The following is a 12,325-nucleotide window of genomic DNA, read 5'->3' as shown; positions in this document are numbered from 1 at the left end:
CAGTTTAGAGAATATGGTCTCCTGAGCTGACGGGCCAGTGGCTGTGGTGGGCTCACTAACCAGTTGCCCTCAGGGCGCTACTATAAGTGTCCTTGTTAAGTAACCAAGAGTTGATGGCTATGCTTCTTAATGGCCACTGAGCTCTTAGAAGGGAGAATAATCTGCAGAAGTGGTAGCTAAGTCTTGGCCTCCAGCGAGCCCTTCACATTATAGAGAAAAGAGCTATGTCTTGAGAATAGTTCTTCTGAAGAGACTTGGGCTCCTTTATGCCCCTTGTTAGCTCTGTGGCCCTCAACAAGCCATTTGACACCCCTGAGCCTTAGTCTGCATCTGTAAAACAAAGATAAATGGAGTGCCAACGTATAAATCACAGTAGACAGCAAGATACTATCCCTGCTTGGTATGTACCATAGAGCTCCCTCGACAGCCTCCCAAATCCCCAAAGGTGAATCTTAGGCCTGATTCAGTTGCTTTAGAGTCTTCAGTACAGTAAATCCCCTACACTCTAACCTTCAAGGTGCTAACTTTCAAAGATGCAAATGTATGCCCCTGTATGCCAGCTGTTGTACAGTACTACTGTACTTTTCAAGATACTGTACTGTAAGATTAAAAATGTTTTCTTTTTTGTGTTTGTTGTATATTATTTGTATGATAAATATTATAAACCTATTACAGTACAGTTCTATTAGAGCCAATTGTGTTAGTTGGGTACCTGGGCTAACTTTGTTGGACTTACAAATTGGACTTAGGAACATGCTCTTGGAATGGAACTCATTCAACTATAGGGGACTTGCTGTACTGTAGTTCTTCAGAGCTGTTCCAAATCCACACCCGCATCTCCCAATAACCAGATTGTGCCTTAGGAAAGCACACAGGCCATTCAGGCATTGCTACAAAGCTGAAAGTTTGGAACAGTAGTAGACTAGCATTTGGGACGGATTGATGATGATAGTGATGATAATATTAGAAACAGCAATGACAATACATATAAAAAGATGCTGTCATGAACCCAGGAGTATCAGATATAAAATCTCCATCCCTTACACTATATATTGCTGCCTTTCAGGCCCTCAGTGTAAGAAGAGACCAAATGACAGCTGCTTTTGAACTCGAGAAATGTGGGCCCGCTAAAAGCTACGGTCACCCTTTTGTAACCTCACCAATCCTACTTGCGTTCTCAGAAATAATTGCTAGTGGTTTTCTTTTAACTTAGCTGATTCCTTAGATACCTTACATTTTAAATCGTCTTTTTGTGTGTAGCAAATGCCCCATTTCTGTCTCTGAATGTGTGATCTTTGCTCTAATTATGTTGAGAGTGCCGTTATTTCACCTGACTCTGGTTGTTTGTGAGATACTAAATAGCCATGGGGTTCAAGCTGACTTGGATCAAAGAGCGGCTCAGCCTCCCAGGACCTCAGTTTCCTCCATTAGAAAGGGGAGGGATTGAACTAAGGTCATTTGGTCGTGCAACAAGAATACGTGATAGATAAAGTAATGAACTTCTGTTTGCTGAAAGCAGTAAATAGGGCTCTCCAAGGTCCCTTTCCAGCTCTCTGGTTCCAGCAGAGCCCAGAAATTGAGACAGAAGTAAAGATTTTATTCTGGAGATGGGATTATCAATAGCAACAGTAAAAGCAGAACTTTGGGCAGATAAGGTTGCTTTGAGCCAGACCAGAGAGAGATCTCAGACCATGGGAAAGATGCTCCCCAAAGAGAGTGCAGAATTGGTAGGAGAACCAGAATGTAGGACCTTGACCAAGTCTTAGATGGCTTTTCTTTCTTGGGTATTGGGATACAGAAATCGAGGCAGAGGTGGGTCCAACTTGTGTTCCATGGAGCTTTCTTTACTGTTAGGCGATATATACAGGATCCCTGTTCTTCCTTCCCGTTGCTGGTCACTTTTCCCTGTTAGACTGTGCCATCCGTCGCTGGAAAAGCTCTGCTTTGATTGTGCTGTTTCTGTTTGAGAAGCTCCTCCCTCAGTGTAGGTTAAGTTTGCCTGCTCATTTTCCAGCCTCCCTAACCTGGGCAGTCTAGTGCCCCACATTTCCTCTTACATGTGGAGACCCACCATGGCTCGTGTCTAATGACGACGACGACTCCCTGGAGGCCTTTCTAGGGGGTGCCGTACCAGGTGCCTGTACACACACATGATCCCAGAATATTCTCCCTCCCTTCTCACCCTTGCCTGTTGAAATTGTACTTAACTTGCATTTACCAACTCCAGCCCTTCCCTTTTCCTTTCCACTCACTGAGATCAATCTGTTTTTTCCCCTCTTCTGTGTCTGGTGGATTGAGTCTTTTTAAGCCTTCCGTTTTCAGTCATTCTAGTCGAAATAAGCTGTCAACTCTATTATAAACTCCCTGTGGACAAGGACCTTGTTTTATATTTCACTTGGCTTCCACACGGCACCTAACAGTGGGCTGAGTAAATGGTAGGCAATTGACCCGTAAATAGTTGTTGGTTGACACATGTATTGCTGGCTGAAGACCTACCGAGAAATAAGTACGGTGAATTGGGGAATGGCATGTCCAGTTCCTGAGGCCCACAGAAGAGTCTTTTCCCCTCCAGCACTGGCAGCGGAGGCCTTGGTTTGAGTCTCACTAAGGACGTTGCCATCAGTTGTGGATTTCAGAACATCTACTTTGATTAAATGATGCATATTGAGACTATAAGTCTTTAGTGTTCTATTACGTCTTCATTTCTGTGTGTTTTTTTTTTTAGTGTTTGTTTAGTTGGCTGCGCTGGGTCTTAGTTGTGGCATATGGGCTCTGGTTTCCTGACCAGGGATTCCATGTTTCTTACCAGCTCTAACTTAGCTTGTGTTTTTTCCGTTGTCGTTTTTTTTTTTTTTTTTTTTTCCCCTGTGTGTGTGACTGTTGTTTCTTTGTAACTTAAAGAATTCTCAAACTTTGAAATCCTTTTTGGGAAGTAGACAGAATAAAAATTGAAATAAATAAATAAATACTCTTTGTGCTTCTTTTAGAAAGCTGGCCTAGTTTCCACTTTGTGTTGAATTCCCGTTTGTGTTTTGGGTCATTATGCAGCACTTGGTTCAGCCAATTAAGTGTTTTCTTTCTAAGTGCCTTCCATATCAGTAGTCTTTTCTTGAGGCTTTCGTATTGTTCCTTTGAGTAACATCCATCTCTCTGGTGTTTTTTTGTTGCTTAAGTGTTCTTCCCTTGGGACCTCTGACAATTTTCCAAAGCCCAGCAATTTCAGTAAGTGCTTAATAACATAACTGAGGTTGCCTCTCTGTAGGAATCTATGAGACTTCACTCACACAGTTCAACGTACTATGTTCCACAGTAGTTTCTTAACTCTGAAAAGCACACTTTTACGGCATTATATTTAGTGCTGTATTCTCTCCCCTCCATTTAACTTCCTTGCAAGTGGAGTCAGGAGGAAACAGTAAACTGTGTGTTAAAGGCTTTTACATTTTAGTTGTGAGATTGGCCATATAGTTTAGCCTCTCTGTGTAGTACATTTCTGTAGCCGCCAAATCGCTGCTGGATCCCTGATGATTATATATTACACTCACTTAATAACAGTATTCTGTACTTGAAAGTGATCTACAAAGATTATAAAGTTTAATTGTTAATGTGCAGAAATGTACTTTAGCTGTCATGTCAGGTGGGTAGTTTCAAAACTATTTGATGAGGAAAATTCAGTCTGTCTTGCTGATATTAACACAGCTAGCACATGTAGTCTCTACTGTGTGCTAGGCACTGTTTTAAGTGTAAATACACCCACACATTAATTCTCTGATAAGCAACGTACGGCTGTTTTTGGTTTTTTTTTAAGAATCCAATCAGAGAATCTCGGCCATTAACAAGAAAGTTTAATCTGCTTCTTTACCGGGATTACTAGTACATTTTGGACTTATTTCTGCCATCTTAAGCTGCTTTCTATTTACCACCCTTGCTTTGCCATTCTTTCCCCCTTTTTCTACTTGCTGTTGTGTCTAATCAGTCATTTCAGTCGTGTCTGACTCTTAGAGACCCCATGGACTGGAGCCCACTGGGCTCCTCTGTCCATGGGATTCTACACGTAAGAATAATGGAGTGGGATGCCATTCCCTCCTCCAGGGGAATCTTCCCAACCCAGGGATTGAAACTGGGTCTCCTGCATTGCAGGTGGATTCTTTACCATTGAGCCACCAAGGAAGCCCACTTCAGTTCAGTTCAGTCGCTCAGTCGTGTCCGACTCTTTGCGACCCCATTAATCGCAGCACGCCAGGCCTCCCTGTCCATCACCAACTCCCGGAGTTCACTCAGACTCATGTCCATTGAGTCAGTGATGCCATCTAGCCATCTCATCCTGGGTCGTCCCCTTCTCTTCCTGCCCCCAATCCCTCCCAGCATCAGAGACTTTTCCAATGAGTCAACTCTTCACATGAGGTGGCGAAAGTACTGGAGCTTCAGCTTTAGCATCATTCCTTCCAAAGAAATCCCAGAGTTGATCTTCAGAATGGACTGGTTGGATCTCCTTGCAGTCCAAGGGACTCTCAAGAGTCTTCTCCAACACCACAGTTCAAAAGCATCATCGGCGCTCAGCTTTCTTTATAGTCCAACTCTCACATCCATACATGACCACTGGAAAAAACATAGTTTGACTAGATGGACCTTTGTTGGCAAAGTAATGTCTCTGCTTTTGAATATGCTATCTAGGTTGGTTATAACTTTTCTTCCAAGGAGTAAGCATCTTTTAATTTCATGGCTGCAATCAGCATCTGCAGTGATTTTGGAGCCCCCCAAAATAAAGTCTGACACTGTTTCCACTTCCACTTACTATTGTAATAATCATATTTTCTTAATTCATTTTTATGTCTCTTATTTGTAAATATTTGTTCGGGTTTTATTCCCTTATTTCCTTACCTGTTAACATCCATCCTTCACTCAAGCCTAGGGCTAAAGTTGATCATTATTTTTGTCATCCCCTTGGCCCTGAGAACATTCTAACTCTCATTCTTCTTCTCTCATCTTCCGTGTTCTTGTTGATTTTTCATTTCAGGGAGACTGTGGATTTTTATGAATGTAGACCTCAGAGCCAGGCTGCCTGAGTTTGGAGCCCAGATCTGCCACATGCTAGTTGTGTGACCCTAGGTGAGTTATATGACCGCCCTGTGCTACAGTCTTCTTCTATGTAAACTGAGGATGATAAGAGCACCTACTTTACAGTTGTTAAAACGACTAAAGGAATTAGTAGATGCAAAGCACTCAGAACAGCGCCTGGCACATGAGAAGCACACAGAAAGCGGCGGCTACTATGGTTGTCATTATTCTCCTGCATTTTGAACCTCCCCTTCCCTATCCACGGGTAAATAGCTGGTATATTTTAGGTATACCTACACATTTCTTAATTTCCTTTTTATTGAGATAGGATTAACACACAGTACCATGAATGCTACTTGAAGAGTTTTTGACCAATACCTACTCTTTAACCACCACCCAAAATAAGACACAGAATGTTTCCATTCCCCGAGAAAGCTGGCTTGTGTCTCTCTCTGCTTAATTCCCTTCCCCACACCAACCCCCCAGCCTCTGCAGCTGCTCTTTGCTTTCTGTCACTGTCGATCAGCTTTGCCTCTGTGTCTGTTTCCTATAGATTGGGTCCTAGATATGTACCCTTTTATGCCTGCCTTCTTTGATTTAACGTACTATGTTTAGGGTTTATCCATGTCGTTACTAGTATCAGTGGTTAATCCTTTATTATAAGAAACCTCCACACAGTTCTTCAAGGCAGTTGTAACATTTTCTACTTTCACCTGTAATGTACAGGAGTTTAGGCATTCCACATCCTCACATATTAGGTGTTATCAGTCTTTCTGATTTTAACTTTTTTAGTGGCTAAAGAATATGTTTAGCAGTTTCTTTGCTTCTTGGTGTTTTGTCTTAAATTCTGTACCTTCTTTCCGGTGCAGTATCCTTCTTACAGTAATTCTGTCTCTGAGCCTCTTACCTTTGAAGGTGATTTTAGTTCAATCTGTATATAGATACATGGTTAATTGTTATTTTCCTTTATATTTGAAACTGTTAACTCCATTTTATTCTGATATCTGTTGTTATTAATGAGAAGTCTGTATCAGTCAACTTGTCACTCTTTTGTTAATAATCTTTTCTTTCGGTTTGCTTACAATTTCTTTTTCTCAGTGTTGTTGATATTTTCAAGTTTTTATTCTAAAGACTCATGTCTGACTTTAATTCTTGAACAGTCTCAGAAATTTTACATTCAAATTGCTTCTCCCACGAGTTCTTCAGTATTTCTACCAGGAACACCTATTTAGATGCACGTGAGACCTTCATATTCTGTTTTCCATGTCCTTTAGCCTCTTTGATATTTCTGTTTTTTGGTTGTTGGATTTTTTTTTAACTCTGCTACCTTCTGAGTCATTTTCTCACACTTCATTTCCTAATCAGTAATTTTCTCTTTCAGTTCAGTTCACTTGCTCAGTCACGTCCGACTCTTTGCGACCCCATGAATCGCATCCCGCCAGGCCTCCCTGTCCATCACCAACTCCCGGAGTTCACTCAAACTCACGTCCATCGAGTCCGTGATGCCATCCAGCCATCTCATCCTCTGTCGTCCCCTTCTCCTCCTGCCCACAATCCCCCCCAGTGTCAGGGTCTTTTCCATTGAGTCAACTCTTTGCACGAGGTGGCCAAAGTACTGGAGTTTCAGCTCTAGCATCATTCCTTCCAAAGAACACCCAGGACTGATCTCCAGAATGGACTGGTTGGGTCTCCTTGCAATCCAAGGGACCCTCAAGAGTCTTCTCCAACACCACAGTTCAAAAGCATCAATTCTTCAGGGCTCAGCTTTCTTCACAGTCCAACTCTCACATCCATACATGACTACTGGAAAAACCATAGCCTTGACTAGACGGACCTTTGTTGGCAAAGTAATGTCTCTGCTTTTGAATATGCTATCTAGGTTGGTCATAACTTTTTTTCCAAGGAGTAAGTGTCTTTTAATTTCACGGCTGCAGTCACCATCTACATATTGGAGCCCCCCAAAATAAAGTCTGACACTGTTTCCACTGTTTCCCCATCTATTTGCCATGAAGTGATGGGACCAGATGCCATGATCTTCGTTTTCTGAATGTTGAGCTTTAAGCCAACTTTTTCGCTCTCCTGTTTCACTTTCATCAAGAGGCTTTTTAGCTCCTCTTCACTTTCTGCCATAAGGGTGGTGTCATCGGCATATCTGAGGTTATTGATTGATATTTCTCCCAATAATCTTGATTCCGGCTTGTGCTTCTTCCAGCCCAGCATTTCTCACGATGTACTCTGCATAGAAGTTCAATAAGCAGGGTGACAATATACAGCCTTGACGTACTCCTTTTCCTATTTGGAACCAGTCTGTTGTTCCATGTCCAGTTCTAACTGTTGCTTCCTGACCTGCATATAGGTTTCTTAAGAGGCAGGTCAGGTGGTCTGGTATTCCCATCTCTTTCAGAATTTTCCACAGTTTATTGTGATCCACACAGTCAAGGATTTGGCATAGTCAATAAGGCGGAAAAAGATGTTTTTCTGGAACTCTCTTGTCTTTTCCATGATCCAGCGGATGTTGGCAATTTTCTCTTTAGCTTTATCTAATCTGTTTAATTCATTGATGGATGAATTTCAGTGACTTCTATTCCTAGAAGTTCTTTTGGTTCTTTTTCACATCTGCCTTTTCTTTTTTCATATTATCTTTTTCTTTCTTTATGACTTCCCTTCATTTTGCCTGTTTATTAAAACTAAACAATTGATAGTGTTTTCATAGTGTTCTGTAATTTTTAGGGTTTTCAGTTCTTGGGGGTGCTGTGTGGGCTCTTTCCTGCATCTAATGTCTTTCCATGTGACAGTTCATTTCCTCATCTGACTTTTTGTTTTTACTGTTTGCCTTTTAGGGGTGTACAGAAATCCTCCTCATCTGTGACACTCTACATCTGTCTGTCTTGGTAAGGCTCTTCGTGTTTGATTTTTTTTCCCCTCTCTAACCTCCAACCCCTACTCCCATTTCCCTCCCCTTTACAGCACCCACTCTAATGTATTTGATAAAGTGTCTTTGGCTGCAGTGTAACTTTACCTTATTTATTATTTCGATTATGTGTTTTTGACTCACATACATGGTATTAACGCTCTAGGTCTTATTCTGTTTGTAATTTTTTCCACTCAACTGGGTATTTATTCTGTCTAATAGCTAGTTGTTTGCTTCTTTCTAATGCTGTCTATTGCGTAGTAGATATTCTGCCTGTGTGTGCATGCTAAGTCACTTCACTCATGTCCGACTCTTTGTGACCCCATGAACTGTAGCCTGCCAGGCTCCTCTGTCCATGGAATGGATTGCCGTGCCTTCCTCCAGGGGATCTTCCCAATTCAGGGATCAAATCTACATCTCTCATGTCTCCTGTGTCGGCAGGTGGGTTCTTTACCACCAGCACCACCCGTGAAGCCCATATATTCTACACATCTATCTGCATATCACTAAATTCTTTTAATGATTGACATCTAAATTACTTCCTGTTTCCCTGCTACCGAAAACAATGGCTCAGTGGTCTTTCTGGCAATGTTTTCTTATGAACCTATGTGAGAACTTTTGAAGGAAATGTATCCAGGAATATGATTCTTAGGGCACAAGGCATATATGCACAGAAAATTTCACTAAATATTAATAGCGTTTTTCCCGAATAGCTATATGAATTTATATACCACCAATTTTTACCCTGGGTTCAATTTTATGTTCTACTATTTGTTACTGTGAGACCTTAGAGAAATTACTTGCCCTCTCTGGACCTTAGTGTCCTCATTAGTAAGAGAGAATAATAATAGCTTCTGCATCATTAGGTTATTAAGAGGATAAAATGAGTTAATATATGTAGAGCATATTCCTGAGAATAGGAAGTACTCCCTGAATGTATAATAAATATTACTGCTGTACTGCTACTATACCAACTACTATTACTTGTTAGCCAGTTAAGTGAGCTTCTCTTCTGAATTGCTCAGTTACATCATTTGCCCATTTTTCTCCCCGTTGAATTTTTTTCACTGAAGGTTTCCAGGAATTTCTTATATATTCTAGTAATTAATTCCTTGTCTTTAAGCTTTGCAAATATCTCCTGGTTCTATGATTTGTCCATTGTCTGTTAATCGTATCTATAGGCTAGAGTTCTTTGACAGAAACCTTTAATATCAGTATAGTCAAATTCATTTTTTTTTAAAAGCTTTTGGGGCCATGTTTAAGAAGTTTCCCTACTCCTGCTTCAAAGATCCCGTTTGATACCTTTTACTGTCGCTTTTATAAATTTCCCTTTCACATTCAGGTCTTCCTCGTATGGTTTGTGAGCTCTTTTCTGTCTATGTTTTTCTTTTTCCCTGTGTGTCTCCGTGCTTTGGGTTATGAAAGTATTCTGTTTTTTTTCTCCTGCGTGTCAAAGACCAGATTTTATGTTAATTTTTCAGCTCAAGATTCTTGTGTGATACAGAATATAGATTTGGATCCTTCACCCTTTATGTCATAGGCCTGCGTTTTAGATTTCTTGGAAGTGCCTTTTCCACTATTCAAGAACCAGATAATTAGCAACTTTTATTGCCGTTTCCCTGCGCCAGTGAGGTTTTTCAGACTGCAAATCAAGGAGGAATAGGTATTTGAGGTCTGGGCTTTGTGCAAGGGTCTCAGTTCCAACTCCCCTAAATTCTACCTGCCTGAAGCGATATTTCCAGTCTCCACGTGAGCGTTAGTGCTTTCTCCTCCAAGCCTGAGTTCTGATTTGGAGTTTAAACCCTACGGGCCACCGTGGTCTCAAATCCCACTTACTGTTCCAGCTTTGACTTTGATGTTACTTTCATTTCAGGTGCCTGGGGATTTCCTTTTTTTTTTTTTTTTTAAGTTTGACTATATATGTTAAAAGCATTTTTGTTATGTTTTATCTAGCATTTCTGTGTGTGAAGTGGGAGGAAAAGGTCCATTTACATCAGCTCAGTGTGCCATTTTGCCAAAAGTCTTTCCTTAATTAGTATTCCTATTAATCTCAGTAAACTTTCAACTTTACCAACTCATATTCATTAAGTAACCTTTGATCACCCTTGAATTTATTCTGCTTTAACTATCCCCATTCTCCTTTTCTTGTTCAAGTTTATAACCATGTTTTTAGTGTCTACTAAAATAGACATAAATTGGTTCAATTTTTTAAACCCTGCTCAGTTGCTTTTTCTATTACAGTTATTTTATTATTTTCTTATCTAATTTAGTTGTTTACAAAAATATGATATAACTGACCACAAAAATCCTGTAGTTAATGCTCAAAATGCCTCCCTCTGGATCATTGGTGGCTCTCTGTATTTTTTAATCTAATGAAAGACTGACCAACAATGATCAGGAGAATGCCCTCCAAAGCAACATTTTAAAGTTTTAGTTTATCCTAAAAATATAATCCTTATTAATATGTTTGTTTAAAAGGATTTATGTCTGCATTACTTTTGACATATTATAATCCATAGGGCCTATTTCTTGCCTTGGGAAGAAAATCACATTCTCTTGATAGCATTTGTTCTTTAGAAAAACCACATCTTGTTTGGTAGTTTTTACTTTGTTTTATTTGCAAATCAAATTCTGTTTTGACTTTTTTTTCTCAGATATTAAAATAATGTACAGATTTTCAGAATTAGCTCCCTTTTTTTTTTTTTCTGAAGATAGCTCCTACGTTTGCCTGTTTCAAGTCTTACAGATTTTTTTTTCCCCGTTTTCCTCAAGAATCAGGAAATATTCCGGTCCTATTCCTGCTGCTACTGCTATTTCAGCAAGTCAGGTAGCTCCTAGGCCACAGCTTATCTGTCTTCACAAAGTATGTGTTGCTATAATGCAGATGTGCAGACAAGCTGTGCACAAGCAGTATAGCTGGATGTTCTCAAGATGCTCTTTTGAAAACTTAAAAAAAAGTTATATGAATTCATGTATGTTCTGCAGTGTTAGATACAACATACAGTTTGGGGTGATTAATACTGAAAAATGTACATTCCTAACTGGAAATTATTTTTTAAATAAAAGAGCTTTATTTTTTAGAGCAGTTTTTGGTTCACAGAAAAATAGAGAGTCAAGTGCAGAGAGTTCCCATATAACCCTGTCCCCACACAACTTCTCCCACTATCCTGAAACGGGGTGATGCATTTGTTACAATCATTGAACCTACATGGATACATGATTATTACCAGAAGTCCTTAGTTTGCATTCAGTTCAGATCAGTCGCTCAGTCGTGTCCGACTCTTTACGACCCCATGAACTGCAGCACGCCAGGCCTCCCTGTCCATCACCAACTCCCGGAGTTCACTCAAACTCACGTCCATTGAGTCAGTGATGCCATCCAGCCATCTCATCCTCTGTTGTCCCCTTCTCCTCCTGACCCCAATCCCCCCCAGCATCAGGGTCATTTCCAATGAGTCAACTCTTCGCATGAGGTGGCCAAAGTACTGGAGCACCCAGGACTGATCTCCTTTAGAATGGACTGGTTGGATCTCCTTGCAGTCCCAGGGACTCTCAAGAGTCTTCTCCAACACACTTCAAAAGCATCAATTCTTCGGGGCTCAGCTTTCTTCACAGTCCAACTCTCACATCCATACATGACCACTGGAAAAACTATAGCCTTGACTAGATGGACCTTTGTTGGCAAAGTAATGTCTCTGCTTTTGAATATGCTATCTAGGTTGGTCATAACTTTCCTTCCAAGAAGTAAGCGTCTCTTAATTTCATGGCTGCAGTCACCATCTCCAGTGATTTGGGAGCCCCCAAAAATAAAGTCTGACACTGTTTCCACTGTTTCCCCATCTATTTCCCATGAAGTGATGGGACCAGATGCCATGATCTTCTTTTTTTTGAATGTTGAGCTTTAAGCCAACTTTTTCACTCTCCTATTTCACTTTCATCAAGAGCCTTTTTAGTTCCTCTTCACCTTCTGCCATTAGGGTGGTGTCATCTGCATATCTGAGGTTATTGATATTTCTCTCTGCAGTCTTGATTCCAGCTTATGCTTTTTCCAGCCTAGCATTTCTCATGATGTACTCTGCATAGATGTTAAATAAGCAGGGTGACAATATACAGGCTTGACGGACTCCTTTTCTTGTTTGGAACCAGTCTGTTGTTCCATGTCCAGTTCTAACTGTTGCTTCCTGACCTGCATATAGGTTTCTTAAGAGGCAGGTCAGGTGGTCTGGTATTCCTATCTCTTTCAGAATTTTCCACAGTTTCTTGTGATCCACACAGTCAAAGGCTTTGGCATAGTCAATAAGGCAGAAATAGATGTTTTTCTGGAACTCTCTTGCTTTTTCCATGATCAGCAGATGTGGG

General features: G+C 40.6%; 1 protein-coding gene across 11 annotated transcripts in view; it reads left to right on the top strand.

Moving 5' to 3' along the window:
• Positions 1 to 12,325, top strand: part of ZBTB40 (zinc finger and BTB domain containing 40) — a 76,392-nt gene that overhangs the window by 20,689 nt on the left and 43,378 nt on the right. For 2 of the 11 annotated variants that reach the window (XM_060411462.1, XM_060411460.1), the window contains exons 2-4: positions 5,015 to 5,106; positions 7,896 to 7,946; positions 8,302 to 8,407. The exons of 2 other annotated variants lie outside the window; for them this stretch is intronic. The gene's annotated coding sequence lies outside the window, so the exon portion shown is untranslated. The remainder of the gene's footprint in view (positions 1 to 5,014; positions 5,107 to 7,895; positions 7,947 to 8,301; positions 8,408 to 12,325) is intronic. 7 more of the 11 variants (XM_012152642.4, XM_042244597.1, XM_060411463.1 and 4 more) reach the window with 4 other exon arrangements.

This window comes from Ovis aries, chromosome 2 (assembly GCF_016772045.2).
Source record: "Ovis aries strain OAR_USU_Benz2616 breed Rambouillet chromosome 2, ARS-UI_Ramb_v3.0, whole genome shotgun sequence".
NCBI classification, from domain to species: domain Eukaryota; kingdom Metazoa; phylum Chordata; class Mammalia; order Artiodactyla; family Bovidae; genus Ovis; species Ovis aries.
This window is presented reverse-complemented; position numbering and strand designations above follow the sequence as displayed.